We start from the raw sequence: 19,102 nt of genomic DNA, 5'->3' as shown, positions 1-19,102 counted from the left end.
AACAGTTTTATATTTTTTTGTATTTTCTATGGGAAGAAACAAAGAGAAAGTGAATTGAAAATGGCTCAACTGGAGCAAAAAACAAAAAACTGAAAAATGTACTTCTTTTGTTTGGGGCAAATGTGATTCTCACCAGCAAGGACGATCAGCTTACGCTCTTTTCACCATAGGCGATGAGCTTGCCACATTCAGTACAAGTGACTCTAAAAGTACCAAATCGTTCTTGGATACAAGGCATCACCTCTGATGTTTCTGGTCCCAATTGAGTGGATTGCTTTATTTTGGAGCTGGTCCTTGAACACTGGGGGAGGTAAATGGCCAGTTCCCTGATCTCTGCACGAGAATAGTTAGCAGGATGCTTCCGGGTCATATGCCGAATCATGGTATTATTACCAAATGAATATTTTTTATCTGGATTGCCCCTTGAGAGTTCTGCACCACAGACTCAACATGTTACCTTAGCCGCATTAACTTTTTTCTTGCCCTCTGGAAGTGAAAAAAACTCCCATACAATGTGTTCTTTTGGCTTGTATGGGGTATTTTCTTCAGGCAGCCATCTGCTCCCCTCCTCCTCTTCCTCTTCCTCCTCCTCCTCTTCTCCACCAGCAATGTATTGTTGTGGTGGTCCTCTTGGTGGTTGTGGTGGTGGTGGTGCAGATGCTCCAGCTGTTGCTGCTACAGTAGCCATTTCAAAGTACAAAAGAATTGTCTCTGTAGATGAAACAGGTCTTCCTCAGTCAAAGGACAAAGTCAGAGTGAGGAAGAAAGGAGGGGTTTTTTATCATTTGGAAAAAAAAAACTGTGCTGAACCAATCAGGAGTGTTATTTTCAGGTCACAAGACCAAGGCTTTACTCATATGGAAACCAAAACTGTTCTGCACCAATAGAAAGTGTTACTTTCAGGTCACAAGACCCAGGCTGGTCACAAGACCCAGGCATTACTCATTTAGAAACCAAATCTGTTCTGCACCAATAGAAAGTGTTATTTTCAAGTCACATGACCCGACGCGCTTACGCTACGCGCCCCGGGGCGCGCCCATAGTCGCGCTCCGGGGCGCGCCCGCGGGCGCGTAGCATAAGCGCGTCAGGACGTTTCTTTCGGTTGCGATTACGCTGTGCGTCATATGACGCATCACGCGTGTACGCGATACGTCACGATGTTGTTTTCGTTCGCGGCAATAGCGCTCCCGGTACGCGCCCCAGGGAGCGCCCCAAGTTAAATATAAAAAATAAATTTAAAAAAGGACATAATTATACAATATAAAATACGTTTTAAAATGTATTATTTTTTATACCTATAAAGATTTGCTATTAAAAAACCATTGAAATTCACTGAAAAAACCATAGGTTTCACACCAGTTATAGTTAGGAATTAGCATTTAAAAAACCTATTAAATTCACTGAAAAAACCATAGGTTTTTACACCAGTTATAGTTAGCTGGAAATTTTACTCGCATAAAACCATTGAAATTCCCACGTTATAGTTAGTTGGACTCACTATAACTTGCGCGTGCAATGCACTGCTGATGACGCCACATATTACATCACTCATGACAGGGTCAGTGATATCACTCATGACATCATTGATGACACCATCCTTGTGACAGAGTGACAGACCTCCTTTCACTGTAATGTAACCCTTGAAACACATATTCAAAAATAGAAACTAAAATTTTCAAAAAAATGGAGATACCCATACCAGTTACAACAACCAATTCAGTAATTCCACCATCTATATACACATCCACTCATTCACCAACAGTTCTATGTAGTCACTCATACATATACTCACTCATCATATGTAGTGATACACCTATACATCCTGTTACACACCGACAGTCATCCAAAAGATACTGTCACACATACTAACACATGCAAATAAACTATTAAACATCCATTTATTTGCATATACAGTTATACACACACTACCACTTTACTTTTAAGGAAACTTACACATACTTACTCTCTTAAACAATCACTTATAGAAACACATACTAATTTAAAAAGGAACTCTTACAATCCCTTACTCTCACATATACTCACTTATATACATCAATATTCACATATACTACATTAAAACATATGTAGTTACTGATAAAGACACTAGTGAGACAGTCATTCACTCACTAACATACACATATACACACTCATCCACCCATACAGTCCTGCACATGTGCTGTATTCAAAACACATACAAACAGAGAGTCAGTCATTCATGCATCTATGTGCTAAGTAATACCCCCACCAAACCATACAAACACTTATACTGATACTAAGAAAAACATCTAATAACCCATATACCTACACATGTAGCTACACACCAACCCATGCAGCCACTTATACACAAAGTGTTACATTAATACATATATTTAAATATTTAAACATTACTCACTAATATTTATTTTTCAGAAAGACACACATTCACTGGATGGTGTCATCAGTGATGTCATGAGTGATGTCACTGACCATGTCATGAGTGATGTAATATGTGACGTCATCAGCAGTGCATTGCACGCGCAAGTTATAGTGAGTCCAACTAACTATAACGTGGGAATTTCAATGGTTTTATGCGAGTAAAATTTCCAGCTAACTATAACTGGTGTAAAACCTATGGTTTTTTCAGTGAATATATATATATATATATATATATTTTACCTACTGGCGGTCGCCAGTAGGTAGTTATTGTTAGGACCTAGTTTCCATAGGATATCTGAAACATTCTATTGGGAATAACTTTGGCGCCGGTTGATGAATCTTCGCGAATTTCTCAAAGAAGATGGCCCGCTCCGCTCCATCCCTGAAAGTTTTGGGGGATTCGTCAAGTGGGGACTCTGAAAAAAAGGGGGTCCCAAAACATGTTTTCCCCATGTTATTTTACATAGGACATTTAGACACGACTACAGCCCGAACGGCTGAACGGAATGACAAGAAATTTGGCAAAATGTTAGAGTCTGATTCGCAGATCACGCTTTTGCTCAAATGGTGTAAATCCCTCCAGTAGTTCCTAAGAAATTCATAAGAAAAAAAACATATATATCTATAAGCGCGCACCGTGCGCGTACCCGTGTGCGCGAATTGGGTGTGCACGTGGGGAATACTGATTTGCTGTTAGACATCTGTCAACATTCCAATCGGTCAAAATCAGGAAGTGTTGGCCGCCGTTTTGTGTCCGAGACAGAAGAGAGCGGAAAACAAAAGTGGAAAATGTGAAAAGGGGGCAGGATAGAGACTCCCTAACCCCCTAGGCCTTCTCGGGGGGTCCCTGAAGGACCCCGAAGGCCCCAATTTATTTATTTTTTATTTGAAAAAATCGCGGGGTGCTCGCACGTTGCACGCACCCGAGGCAAAAGTGAGTGAAAAACAAAAGTGGAGAACGTGAAAAGGGGGCAGGGTAAAGACTCCCTGACCCCGCAGGTCTTGTCAGGGGGTCCCTGAAGGACCCCGAAGGCCCCAAAAAACATTTCTTTAAAAAAAAAACGCGAGGCAGAAGAGAGTCAAAATCAAAAGTGGAGAACGTGAAAAGGGGGCAGGGTAGAGACTCCCTGACCTCCTAGGCCTTCTCAGGGGGTCCCCGAAGGTCCAAATCTTTTTTTTTTAATCGCGAGGTGTGCGCACGTTGCACACACCCTCGAGGAAAAAAATCTTGAGGTGCGCGCATGTTGCGCACACGTCATAAACCCCTCCCCAAAAAATACAGTTAAATAAAAAGTTTGAGTGTTTAGATGTTGGTTGGCTCTAAAAAGAGCCGTTGTGTTCATTGTGTGTTTTTTGTACCTACAAGTAAGTACTGATGAAGAGTCTAAAATTCAAGAGGAAGACTCTGTTTCCCTCATCTGTGAAATGTACACCGTCTCCTCTATAAATGCCTTGTATGTAGTAATGCAAGTTGTTGTGGTATATGAAATGAAATGAAATGAAATGAAAAAGAAATGTATTTAGCGCACGTACACCAACGGCTTCTTGGTGCTTTGGATGGCAGAAGAAAAAACTGCTAGTTGATAACCTAACCAAAAACCAACTAATCGAGGGCTTCAGGAAAATGACCAAGTTCTCAGAGCCTTTCTAAAGTTGGAATAAGAGAGAAGAAGGCTGAAAGACAACTAATCAAAGGCTTGAGAAAACAACCAAGTTGTCAGAGCATTTCTAAAGTTAAAGTAGGAGGGGATAAAATGGAGGTCCGGGGCAGAGAGTTCCAAAAGAGAGGAGCTTGAAAAGAAAATTTTAGTCCACCCAGTCTTTTCCGTTTAAATGGACATGACGATAAAAGATTAGAGCTTGAAGAGCGAAGGACTCGAGATGGATTATCGATCCAGACGGCAAGAGATGAATGCCGGGCCTTGTTGAGTGAGGGCTTGATGAGTAAGGCAACCCAACTTGAAGAGGCATCGCTGGATCACAGGGAGCCAGTGCAAACTCTTCAGGAGGGGCCTCGCTGAGCTTGTCCTGGGCTGGCGGAAGACCAGCCTGGCCGCTTGGTTTTGGATCAGCTTGAGCTGGCGGGATTGATAGAGGGGAATCCCCGCATAAAGCGTATTTCCGTAATCAATACGGGACATGACTAGCCCAAGCATGGTCTGAACCAGGGCCTCATGGTTGAGGAACCTACTGATCTTCCTGATGCGGCGGAGATGAAAAAAGCAGGCTGAAAGCACCGATTTAATTTTGTGGTTTCATAGTCAGGTCCTCACTGATGGTGACTCCAAGTCTCTTGACTGAGCTCGCCGGGCGAGGGGCACTGCCTAGCGAGAGTGGCCAAAAGCTGGAACTCCAGGGATTGGCCGGAGGCCCAGTTAATACAATCTCGGTCTTTCCAGGGTACAGCTTGAGTTGGTTTGCATTCATCCAATTACAAATAAACAACATGGTGGATTGGAATCTTTCGATAGAGGTAGGGGAGGAATCAATATCAAAGATGAGCTGGAGATCGTCTGCGTAATTGAAGATGACCCCTGATAGCTCTCGCAACTTAAAAATAAGGGGGGAGATATAAAGATTAAATATTAAACGGGCAGAGGGAGGAACCCTGCGGGACTCCACAGGTCAAGTTTTTGGGTTCAGATGTGAACGGACCGAGGCGAACGCCTTGATCACGATCCCGTATATAGAACCCATACCATAGTCTCTGAGGAAAGCAGAAACAGACTTATTCACATGTTTCCTTGTTTTCCCAAGCTGTAGACAATATTGGTTGGACCAGTTCCATTGTTGCCTTTGGCATATATTAGAATATACAAAGGCAGTTTGTGGAAAAAGTGACATCAATTGCCTAAAGGTGTCCTTTAAAAGCATTTACAGACCTTCCCCAGTCAAAGTGCCTAGGTCATTGCCACCACAGTGCACAATCATGAGGTCAGGGTGTGGGGATCTTTATTACACAGCATGGAGACTATTTTGGAATTCATAGGCCTGGCACACATGCTGCTTTGAACTTTCTAGCACTAAATGTCCTAAGGCCTGACACACTCAATGACTACATGTTTTGCCATATTTTAAAACACATCATCTAAGCAAATTTTTTTGCCACATTTTTCTGAAATGAACTCTAACTCACACTGTGAACTTAGACGCATGACAGTATGTCTTGCAATTCGGTAAAATGATTACTACAGTGAAAGAGAGTCTCTTTCGCTCACTCCATCTGTCAATACCCTTCCCTTATTCCCCTTTTCTCATTCCCTTTTGGTAACTCTCATTCCTTTAGTCTCTCACTCCCCTTCACTTTATTTCTCTCTCCCTCTGTCTCACTCAGTCTATCCACTTCACTCCCTGTCAGTTACTCCCTCTCCCTCTCTTTCTCTCTAACTCTCTCTCCCTCACCCTTCCTTTCTTTCCCTTTCTGTTTCCTTCACTCCTACTTCCTTTTGTATTATGAAATTTTTATTAAAACTCAGTTTTTGCTTGTCTTCCACAGATACAATATTTATAAAAAATGTACTATTAACTTGTCATTATTTATAAGGTAAGTATAACATACAAAAATACTTTTTCATCACTCTCTTACTTTTCTTTCTCTCTTTCCCATTCTTTAATCTCTCTCTTACTACCCTTCCTTTACTCATCTTACTCACCTTTCCTCATTCTCATTACTCCACTTCATTCACCTTTTCAGTCCTTCTCTCACTATCAGTACTCTTTCTTCACCCTCACTCACATTATCCAACTACCTCTTTCCCCTCTCTGTCCCTCACTTCTCTTTCCTATCTTCCTCCATCAATACCTTTGTCTTGCTCTATCCCTCAGCCTCTTTTCACTCCCCCCTCACTCTTTTTCCTTCACATCATCTCTCACTCACCTTCACTCCCTCCACTTCTCTCACTCCCTCATTACCTTTCACTCACTCCCCTTCCTTTATTCTCTACCTCACTCCCCTTTCCTCCATCCGTCTCTAAGTCTCTTCCTCTGTCTAAGTCACTATAACTGATTTACTCCTTCACACTTCCTCACTCTCCCTCTGTTTGTCTCTCTCACTGTCTCCCTCTCTCTCCACCAATCTTCCTTTTCTTTCCTCTCTCTTTCCATAAATCCTTCTCTCTCACTCACTACTTTTTCCTCTCTCTTAATATGCTTCTTTTTCCCTCCCGGTCACTGCCCTTCACTCAATCTCACTCCTCTTCTCCTCACTCCATCCGTCAATCCTCTTCCCTTACTTCCATTTCCTCATTCACTTTTGCTAACTCCCATTCGTTTTGTCCCCCACTCCCCTTCACTCCATTTTTCTCTCCCTCTCTTCCTCTGTCTCACTCGGTCTAACAGCCTCACTCCCTCTCACTCACTTGCTCTCCCTCTCTTTCTCTCTCACTCTCTCTCTCACCTTTACTGGCTTTCTATTTCTGTTCCCTTCACTCCTACTTTATCCCTCAGTCCCCTTTCCTCTCTCTTAATCTTCTCCCTTCTCTCTCATTCCCCTTTCGTCACCCTCATACCCCTTCTCTCACTGTTACTGCCTTTCACTCACCCTCAGTACTTTTCCCTCACTTACCTTCCCTCACTCCCCTTCCTTCACTTCTCTTTCCTCACTGCCTCACTTCATCTCACTTACTCCCTTTCGCTTATTCCTTCCCTCACTTTTTTTTCATCCATTTTTCTCTCCCTGTCTCCCTCTGTGTCACTCCCTCTCACTGGATCATTCCTTCTCAGTTCCTTGCTCTCCCTCTCTCTCACTCTGTCCCTCTCTCTTCCTTACCCTTAAACTCATTTCCTCTCTCTTTCTATCACTCCTCCTCTCTTCCTCACTCACTTTCCCTATCTCCTAATTTTCTTCCTTCTCCCTCATTCATCTTCCCTCTTCCTCATACTCCTTCCCTAACTGTCACTGCCCTTCACTCACCATCACTCCCTTTCCCCCTCTGCACTTCATCCTATCTGTATTTTTCACCCCTTCACTTTCCGCTCCCTTTTCTTCACTTCCCCTCACTCTGCTTCTCTCACTCCCCTTCCCTCACTCTCCTTCCTTTACTCCTCTTTTGTCACTCCCTCAGTCCATCTCACGTACTCCCCTTCGTTCACTCCCTCGCTCACTTCTTTTTCATCCATGTTTCTCTCCCTGTCTCTCTCTGTCTCACTCACTCTAACTGCCTCACTCCTTCTCAGTTCCTTGCTCTCCCTCTCTCTCATTCTGTCCCTCTCTCTCCCTTACCCTTAAACTCTTTTCCTCTCTCTTTATATCACTCCTCCTCTCTTCCTCACTCATTTTCCCTCTCTCTTAATTTTGTTCCTTCTTTCTCATTCATCTTCCCTCACCCTCATACTCCTTCCCTAACTGTCATTGCCCTTCACTCACCGTCACTCTCTTTCCCCCTCTCCACTTCCTCCTGTCTGTATTTCTCACCCTTTCACTTTCCCGTTCCCTTTTCCCCACTCCCCCTCGCTCTCCTTCTCTCACTCTATTTTTTACTCCCCTTCTCTCACTTCCCTTTACTAACTCCCTCCATCCCCTCACTCCACTTCTCTCTCCCTCACTCCCCATCTCTCACTTTCCCTTACTCCCTTTTTTTCATCCTCATACCCCTTCCATCACCGTCACTCCACTTCTCTTACCTTCACTTCCTTTACTCTGCTCTACTTCTCCCTCTCCATCTCTTACTCCCCTACCCTGTCTCCATTCCATACTCACCTTTTCTCACACCTCCTCCCTCACTTTCTTTTCCTTACTGCCCTTCCCTTACTGCCCTTCCCTTACTCTTTCTCCCCCCTTACCTCACTCCCCTACCCTTAGTCCCCTTGTTTCAGTCACTCCTTGACTCCCCTTTCCTCACTCACCATATTACAATGAATTAGTGAAATCAGCTAATCAAGATATGGATTGTACTCAGTGCAAATCAGAAATTTTGTCAACATTATTTATAGAAAGATTTGGACAATAAATAATTTTAATGATGCAACGTTGTAGAGCAGATGGAGCAAATTGGAAACCAAAAGTAAACATTTTGTGGCAGATAAGATGTCAATTTCAAGGAAGAACTTTTAAAACAGTGGGTATTGTTTTCCAACCACAATGGACTTACTTCAACATCTGGACACTATACTGTGCATTTAAAATGCAATGAAGGATGGACACTTTGCAATTATGCACATTTTCAGATGTAATTTCGGTTGCCTAATGAATTACCAAATTCATTTTTAATATTTTTGATGCCAAAATTCTGAGAAGATGTCAACATGAATTACTGAGTATATTTTCGATATTTTCACTACAAATGATTTCAGACGCATCCTTCGGCCTATTGGGAAGATGTCAATATGAATTTAGAAGTTTATCTTGGATATCCTTAATGCAAATGTGTTTAGAAACATCATTTGGCCTATTGGGAAGATGTCGAGAATTACGGTTTGAATTATTGATTCTGTTCTTTGATATTGTATTTGGAAAATTGTGTTCAAAAGAAGGTGCTGATATATTTGATCTTTGTATTATATACAATGTTAATGAGGCTGTTCATTTGTAAAAATGTAAATAGATAGTTCAGTTTGTTGTAGATATTTTGAACACAGATTTGTTTTTTTTAACAATCTAATAGATTGTATTTTTTGCCCGCTCAACTGATGATCAAAATTGAAATCACTGTGTATGGTGAAATTCAATAGAATCTGAAGACAGCAAAAAAGGTAAACTTAATATGTTATGTAATTGTAAAATTATGTTGTGTTCTTAAAACAATAAAATTATATGTAATAACAGGATTGTGTTCTTCTCTTTTACAGGCCCTACTACTAAAGTTTAAAATATTTTAAAATTACACTACAAGAAAAAGAAGTGACATTTTTTTAAATCTACTTCAAAACAGGTAATATTAGGTCACCAAAGCACTACCTATGCACTGCTACAATCACCTGTGTAGTACCCATACAGTCCTCCAACCAGCTACTCACTACTGATTCACTCCTCCAATTACCCAGATAGTACCCATGCACTATGCATTTTATGCATAGCTGTTTTAAGTTTCCAAACTGAGCGTATGTCCGGCCCTCGAGATGATGTACTTGACGCTCTAGAAGTGCTGGGACCAGCTCCCTGGTCACCTTGTTGCATATTTTGTTGTGCACTTCGCATCTGCTCCCGTGCAAAATATCTAGGGTGGATTGTCTGGAGGTGCTTGTACATGCTTGACGTGCCACATGAGTATTTTTGTCACTACTTCTAGACAAAATCTGTGGACAGAGAGTACAACTGACCTTCCTTGTATTAACTCTCTTTTCACCATCTGGGATGGTGTACAATTTCCAGACGATGGATTGTGGTCTCTTTTGGGAGGTGGTTCTTCTATCTCTTCTTCATCAGAAGTATGCTCTTGCTGAGGATTGGAAGAAGCCATTTCCAAATCTTTCCAAAAACCACCCCAAAAATGTACAGACTAGCTGCAAAAACACAACATGTGTCTCTCCTGTGACGCTGCAGAGAGAATGACTAAAATGGGTGGGATTCTTCAACTGTTAGAATCGGAAACCTTATGAACCAATCAAATCCTCTCTTATAAAGTCAGATGGGAGTCACACTAATGGCGCACAACCAGCGCACCCGACGTGAATTTGCGAAAATATATTTAAAAATAATATAAGTTTAGTACAAGTACAAATATATTATGTTTATAAATAGTTTAGATAATCTCTTGCCCTCTTGTATACATTAAAGTTATATACATATAGTTTTAAATCATTAAAAAAATTTGCAGTGGTCGCGCACCAGGCGCGATTCCATACGTATATGATGTTACGAGGGGCCAGGTACTGCACACCCGTCGCACACCAAACGTGCACACAACGCGATTCCATACGCATATGATGTTACATGGGGCCAGACACCATCACCCATCACACACCAAACGCGCATCCTTCACGACTTTAGCAATATGGCAGCTTGAATCCGCGCACCCACAGAGATGGGTACACGAAGGGTGCAAGACTTCACTTTTTCCTCCAAAAATATATATATATATTTGAGAACACACAAGCCATTACAAAATTGTGAAAAATAAATATATAATCAAACAACATTACCATTCCAAAATATCCCTAAAAAAAATTATTTACAAAAAAAAGAAAGGTCTGATAAATATTAAACGTACAAATTAGCAATTAAAAAACCTTTGAAATTCAGTGAGAAAACCGTAGGTTTCAGGCACGTTGTAGTTAGAAATTAGCATTCAAATATTTTTTGAATTCACTGGAAAAACCATAGGTTTCAGGAACCTTATAGTTAGTTGGATGTCACATATTACATCATTCATGACATGGTCAGTGACATCACTGATGACATCACTGATGATATCATCTACGTGAAAATCTGATCCACCTCCTCACACTCTAATATAACCTTTGATACACCCACTGTAAAATACAGACTACCATTTTCGAAACCATCGACACACCAATACCGGTTACTACATACGCACGCACTGATTCCTAGGTCTACATACACATCCACTCATTCACCCTTACAATCTCTCATACATGCAGTCACTCATCAATACAACACTATCATAAGCACTCATACACCTATACAGACACTCACACACCACCACTCATCCAGAGTTATTCACACACCTAGTCATTCATGCAAATAATAGATTACACTTCCATTTACTGACCTATATAGTTACTTGCATACTTACTCTCTTATATAATCACATATAGCCATTAATATCCATTCACTCACCAACAGCAGTTTCCACATGCACTCTTGAACCCGTATGCACAGTGAATCAACCACTCAAACATCTATGCACAGAGTCACACGCCACACTCCCAGGAACCTATACAAATACTCAGGCAACAAATCGATAACCCATATAGACACTCATATAGCTAATGACCAATCCATACAGTCGCTTATACAACAACAGACAGACTGATACAGACATTCAAACAGTTTAGTCACTAAGTTATGCATTAAGTAAGACACATGTAATCACTCACCTAAACAGTCAGTCATGCACCTACTAAATCCTCCATTCAGGCACTTATACACCCACTCATTCTTCAATACACCTTGGCATATGTATGATACATATTTAAACTTTAAAGAAATACACAGTCACTGGATGATGTCATCAGTGATGATATTTGAGATGTCATCAGTGATGTCACTGCCTACGTCATGAATGATGTAATATGTGACATCATCAGCAGTGCATTGAGGGTGTGCGAGGTATAGTTAGCTGAACCAATTTTAACGGGTGAATTTCTATGGTTTTGTACGAGAGAAATGTCTAACTAACTATAACGTCGCTGAAACCTTTGTTTTTTTCACTGAACTTTCTAAGGTTCTTTAAATACTCATTTCTAACTACAACGTGCCTGAAACCTATGGTTTTTTCACTGAATATATATAAATATTACCTACTGGCGGTTGCTTGTAGGTAGTAATAGTTAGGACCTATTTTTCATAGGAAAAGCATATTTTGTTTTGCCAATATCTTTTACGCCGTTTGAAGAATCTTCATGAAACTTTCAAAACTAATGCCCAAGTTCGGTCAGCTTCTGTCTTGAAAGTTTCGGGGTGATTCATCAAGCGGGGGTGAGAACAAACAAAGGGTTCCTAAATACGTTTTCGCCATGATCCTTTCCATAGGAAACTTTCAACAAAGGTACAGCATGAACTGCTGAACGGAAATGCACCAAATTTGGCAAAAAAAAGGTAGCTTTTAATTCAGAAAGCATTCTTTTTTTAAATGGTGTAGATCCATATTTTAAAAAATTATATATCTGGTGACCACGGTGGATCCGCAAACCCTCCCGAGCACAAGCTTGATTCTGATTGGCTGCCAACACTCTAAACCAAAAAGTGTTTGCGACCATCTCCGTTGAACACAAGAAAAAAGGTGAAAAAACAAGATAAGGGGACAAGGTAGAAATCCCTTACCCCCTAGGCATTGTGCCCCAGGGCGAAAAACAGCATTATATTTTTCCGGGGTGACTCGTGCTGGGTGTGTTAATCCAGGTGATTTTTTATTGTTTAAATGAAGCGAGGGCTCCGAAGCTTCATTTCTTTAAGGCCCTGGGTGGGCTAGGTCGAGCGGTCAATGTTTTATTATGGTGGGCAGCCCCTGCAGCCCCGGGGACTGCCACCTCCCTGGGGCTTTAATGATAGTGCACGCAGCCTCCCTGCATTCCGGGTGACAGCCACCTCCCTGGGGCTCTCTTACTGAAATGCGTGGGGGGATTTTTACCCCCACTTAGCCCAGGGACTGCCACCTCCCTGGGACTTCAAATTAAATAGGGTGGGGGGCCTCAAACGCCCCAACAGGCCCATTGGACCACCACTTCCCCGGGGCTTCAATAGTGTAAATTAGTGGGGGAGCCCCTGCCCTCCCACACTGCCCAAAGGACCACCACCTCCTGCGGGCAACACCACCTCCCCAGGGCTATCTTCATGTTGGTTAGGGGGCCAGCAAGGCACCCCTCCTTGAGCCATTTATGGCCCTGGTGTCCGCCAACCCCCAGGGCCACCTCCAACAATGTCCCGAGGTGTTCACCCCTGGGACATTGCAGTTCACAATGGCAGGGTGGGTGCTCAGCTCCTGCCCGGTCATTGCAATCTCTGCTTTACTTTGTGGAAGCGAGAGCAGGAAACCTGCTCTTGCTTCCATGAAGCAAATCAATATTGGTTTTGGACAAGGGGAGCTGCATGTCAGCAGATCCCCTTGTCCAAAGCAATGCTGGCTCCCGCAGGAGGTGGGGAGCTAGCTGGGACTACGGGGGCATTGAGGCTTCCCCCGTGGTTCACAACGTTGAGTCCAGGCCCCAGGGGGTGGGGTTCCAGGGGCTAATAGTGGCCCAGGGAAGGGGGGCCACGTAGCCCCCTCCCGTAAAATTGTTTTTTTTTTTAAAAAGAGGCACAGCCACAGGGGATGGGGTCCCCAGGGCTGAAAAAGGCATCAGGAGGGGGTCCCTGTGACCCACCTCCTTTAAATGTACATTTAAGAAAAAAAAACAAGTGGCCATGCCCAGGGGATGGGGTCTGCAGGGTTAAAATCAGGCTTGGGAGGTGGGCCAGGCGGCCCCTTTCCTGTTTTTTAAAATAATTCTATTAAAAAATGGGTCAGGCCATGGGGAATGGGGTCCCTAGGGCCCAAATAATATTAAGAGATGGGGCGGCACAGACCCTTTCTTAAAAAAAAAAGAAAGGAGAAATGGGCATCTCGCCAGAGGCCCCGTCCCCTCCCTGCACCCTTCTGCAAATGCACCTCCTGGCATGTTCTGGATTGGGGAATTAAGTCCCCTGGAAATCCTAAAGGTTCTTAGGGGCCAACTATCCCACCAGGTACCTCCAGTAAGACACACACAGTGGGATTGCTGAGAGGTGGTCTGAGGCCATGCCCCTTTTTACACCGCTCTGCAAACACACCTCTTGGCGTACTGCTGGTGGGGGGATGAGGTCCTCTTGTGTCCTGAGGACCTCAGGACAAAAGTGGACTTCATCCACCGAGCAGCAGTGCGCCAGGAGGATTTTTGCACAGTGGTGTAAAAAAGGGGCGTGGCCTCAGACCACTCTCAACAATCCAGTTGTGTGCGGCTTACTGGAGATAACAGGAGGGCTCGCTGGCCCCCAGGGACCCTTAGGAGGCAAGGGGACTTCATCCCCCAAACAAGAGCGCACCAGGAGGCGTGTTTGCTCAGTGGTGGAGAAAGGGAGCATGCCTGTGTCCACCTCTCAGCAATCCAACTCTCTGGGGCTTAATGGAGAAATCAGGTAGGCTAGTTGGCCCCTAAGGCGCGCCAACAGTGAAGGGGACTTTAATCCCCATCAAAGAGAGTGCCATGGAACGCGTTTTAGAGTGGTGGGCAAAGGAAATGCCGGAATTTCATGGCTGGCTATACTAAGTTAACTTTTACCCCCATAGTCTTCTACCTGGGTATTTTATCTGATGGACAAGGTACATGGTCCGCAGCACTGAATAATATGAAGCAACACATTATTAAATCTGTGACCACTCTTTGAACCTGTGCTATTAAATTAGGCAACAAACCTGTGAGAGAGATGCTTGCTATTTACAATGAAATATTTGTCTCTGTTGCTCTTTACGGGGCTGGATTTTGGGGCTAATCCCATGGTAATCCTCTTCAGATGCCCGTGAATGCCATCCTTAAGAATCTGTTATCAGCTTCTAAAAGCTGCTCCATCCCTGTATGCCATTCTGAATTGGGGGTTACGTTTCTATCTGACCTAATTATAATGTAGTCAATTCTACTTTGGCACAAGGTATGAACTTCAGAAATAACTGTTTTAAATTGATCACTTATTAATGGCTGTCAGTGGGTTGAACAATTTGCCTCTTATATCCAAATTTAAATTTGTTCAACAGATTTTATCAGACATTGTCCATGCAGAGCATTTTACCACAGCTAAACCATTACACAAAGTTAACAAAATTGATCTTCAGAAACAATGTTTACACTTACTTGAAGAACCACGGCTAACTCAGAAAATTACAAAACTCAGTGTAATCAAAAACTAGTTGCTTCTTGTAAAAAATGGTCTACAGCCTTATCTTAGCTTTGGCCAAAATTCTGGGCACAGGTCTCTGTTAACTCACTTCAGACTAGACATTTTACACCGCCTAGTTAGCTTGCTGCCAATTATTGAATAGTCAGATGTTTTGATCAGTTGCCCCTCTGACACTTTTCTACAAAAGCACTTTGGACATTGTCCTTTTCTGCAAATTTTACGATACCCAGTGGACATATTTTATACTGCCTATTCTTCATGAACAGAATTTTAAACTATGTCGTTCTGCATTATTGTACTTAACAACAATTGTGTTCTGCTACAATTTGTTGTAGAATGACTAGCTTCTTCAGTTCATTCATGCGTATAAGGAGAACACTGGTTGCTTAGTAATGACGTGTCACTGTGTGTTTTGTTTTAACATGACTTTACAATAATTATGCATTTGAATATGTATTTTAAATTGTACTGTGTGCTCTAATTTTTTTATAATGAAAATCATATAAAGCTGATACTGATTGATTAACTGATTGACAGGTTATCCAGTAGAACATTTAGCAGAGCATTGTCTCTTTTAGGTCAGATTACTGGGGCTTGCATGAAGTACATATCTGGAAGGAGGGTGCCAGCTTTTTAGGAGGGAAAGCTGTTATCAGACGACGAATGTGAAATATCAGTTTCTGCATTTTATTGTTTATGTCAAACCAATGACTGGGAAAAAACCTTGACAGTGATTACCTGACACCATTAAAATTATTCCAAAATACATTCTCACATAAGACCTAGTAATCAGTGCAGATTTTGGTATGTATTTATCACCCTTTGCCTGAGGATCTCCAGTAAAAGCTATAGGGCATCCCTACATTGTGGACACCCTTGCACCGTAGAGCAAGGATGCCTGAATTGGCACAAGGAAGCCATTTAAGTACCACCACAGTAAAAGAGAATGGGAATGCACCATATCTCATAGATATGGCACATTACATCCCTTTTCTTTTGTCACATGGCTATGTCACATGGCATAGCCTACCTAAAAAAATAGTAAATGAGAGCATATGTGATCCTTGACTTCATAGTTGTCCATATTCAAAGTGTAATTAGTGGCACTGCTCTGTACCACAGCTATTGGCCAATGCATTTTGCCTTAGAAAATGCAATCTAATCCTTAAACCCCAGCTAGTGACTCAGCTGTGGTTTCAAACAACAGCTATTGGCTGGTACCCACCAACCCCCTAAACTGGATTGATCTGGGTCCTCTATCCCATTTCATTCTCAGGATGCCAGTTTGGCTCTTTGTAAAGGAGATAAAGGCACTCAGGGATTATCAGCCCGATAGGGGACAGCCAAGTTCTCTAAATGGTGGGAAGTTCAGCCATTTGAACACTGTTCAGGACCTTTCAAGGCACCTGTAGAATAGCACAGTGATAGCCAGAGGAATCAAACAGTTGCACAGTAACGATGTAGCCACCGGAGGTGCAGAGCGAGCGAGTGGTGGTTCTGAGACATGTGGGTCATTGAGTGGAATGCTGTAGATGTGTACAAAGGATGGAGGGCATCCTCCCATCACTAACGCTGTCACTGCAGCCAAGGATAGCCCCAGGTTTGAAAATTCAGGCTTATCAATTAGGAGCTACCAGGGACTGATCATCATCCAGACATCTGATGGACATAGAAGAAGCATAGCAAATGTTGAGGCAGGTGTTACACCGTCATTTTTCTCTCCCTGTCTTTTCCTCATGCCTTGTCCCTTCTGGAATGTGGAACTATGTATCTACGCTGTACAACTTGAGTTCTGTGTTCCGGGACCCAGTTGGTCAGTTACTGCCTTCATTTTACTTGATGTACATGTACAGTGTCGAATTTCCAATAAACTTGGAATTACTTACCACGCTGGAGCCATCTATCCCTTACAAGTGGCGATGACTGGAAGGAGACCTCGCCTGCTACATCTTCAGTGCGGCACAGGTCCAGCGACGTCTTCTGAAATGGACTTTGTTTTCCTGATGGGCCTTGCTTATCAAAGCACTTATGTGTTCGTCTCTGGACCCCTCTGTACCGCTTCCTGGAAATCCGATCCTTCTGGCTTTTGAACTGCTCATTTGATTAATTTTTTCTCTTTTGCCGTGTTTGAGGCTGATCCTTGCCCTCTGCTTGGTGTTACCAGCCGTACTGATGCACGTCACAAAGGACTCTTTCAGGTGATGGTAGCTGTTGCCTGGATACCGTTTTGACGTCATCACAACCACCATTGCCTGGAGACCTTCTTGATGCTGTCAACGCTCTCTGGCATATCCTGTCTTCACGTTGTCACTTAGCTGTTGACTGGATACCGTTTTGACATCATCACAACCACTGTTTCCTGGATACCTTCTTGATGCTCTTGACGCTCTCCGGCATGTCTTCTATTCTTGTTGTCACGTCATTCGTTTCCACGCTGGCGGCCATTTTCTATTTTACATTTCCTGCGCTTTCCTTCACCTCTTCAAAGTAATTCATCATCCGGCACCAACTGCGGCTTCAACTGACATTTCATCCTCTTGCAACGATTAGTGCCCGTACTGTAAGTGATACTTGATTTGTTCATCTTAATCCAAAAGAGAACCATCTCCAATGATTCATTAAACAGGAAGACAGTTTCATCGACACAACGTTGTGACAAGCACCTTCTTCATCTTCAGAAACCTGTTATATCTCCTTGTGACTACTCTGTGTTTTCACACAGTGATTAGCACACCCTGAGATTTTCTAATATGACCCCTGGTTACTCTACGGTGACAGGCACAGCCCAACTTGTGCATTATTCTACTTTCCAGCCTGTCAGTATGCGGTGTCTTGAATACCAGCACTTCTTGGATTTCATTTTTTTATTTTATTATTATTTTTACATCTTTTGGCCTGTTTGATTGTGGTGACAGGCACACCTTGAATGCTTACATTTCAAATATTCAATTTACACTATTGCTTAAGTGGCTTACGTACTTTTACTCCTCTTGAGAACATACCATAAGTTTAAGAGTTAGTATATCTTGTATATTTTGGGTTATCTATTTTACCACTATGCAGTTTGATCCATCAAGTAAGTTTCTTCAAAGCAAAGGAGAACCACCCATTCCATGGACAAGGTGAAAAGAGGAGTTTATCACCTATCTAAAGGCTATTGATGGCAAACACATGTCTGCTGAGAGGAAGGAAAATATTTTGTCTTCATTGTTTAGGGTCTGAAGTACAAGTGGTTTACAGGACTTTACCTCCTGTCAGGTCTGGTGGTGATCATAATGTATATGATGAAGCTATTTTGCATATTGAGAACAGGTTTAAACCAACTACCACTGTTGTCTTAAATAGGTTTAAGTTCTACACTAGAGCCCAAGAAGAAGGGGAAAGTTTTGATGAATTTCTTACTGCCCCCGTGCCTTATCCTTGCATTGTAACTTTGGGTTAATCACTGATGAGATGATCAGGGACCAAATCATTGTTCATGTAAGGAGTAAAAAGGTATAAGAGCAACTTTGTATAATGGGAGACCCTAATTTGGAGGCTGCTATTAGTACCGCTAAAGCATTGGAACAATCTGAAAAGTGGATGAAGTCTCTCAACAAAGATGTTAAGTCTCCCAATTCTGGTGAAGTTAGTAGTGTCACTCCCTGTCCTCTAAAGGGTCTTATGGTTCTCACTATAAAAATAATGTTAATCCCAAAAGTTTTTACTGTTACAGGTGTGGTAACCCGGGTCACATAGCATCTTTTCCTCATTGTCCAGCCATTGGGAAGGAATGTAGTAAATGTGGACGCATGGGCCATTTCTCTAAAATGTGTAAAGATGTCAAGAAAAGTGCCCCTTCCTCTTCCAATTGTTTCTCACAATTTGTCATTTGGTAATGATGCCCAGACTGATTTAGAGACTGGCATTGCAGTTTCCACTCATGATTCTTTTGATGATTCTAAAGCCGACAAGATTGGTCCACCAAAGTGCCTTGTTTATATTCTTGGAAGGATGCTTGAGCTTATAGCAGACTCTGGATCGCCTTGGACCATTATCATAAGGGAATATTGTTAAGAGGTGTTTGGCGATTTGATTGATCTGAATTCTTTGTGTAAACCTGATATTGTAGCACAGAATTTTGATGGTTCTTATATTGATTTTATATGATTTAAAAAG

The sequence above is a fragment of the Lissotriton helveticus genome, chromosome 9, assembly GCF_964261635.1.
Source record: "Lissotriton helveticus chromosome 9, aLisHel1.1, whole genome shotgun sequence".
Lineage (NCBI taxonomy): Eukaryota > Metazoa > Chordata > Amphibia > Caudata > Salamandridae > Lissotriton > Lissotriton helveticus.
This window is presented reverse-complemented; position numbering follows the sequence as displayed.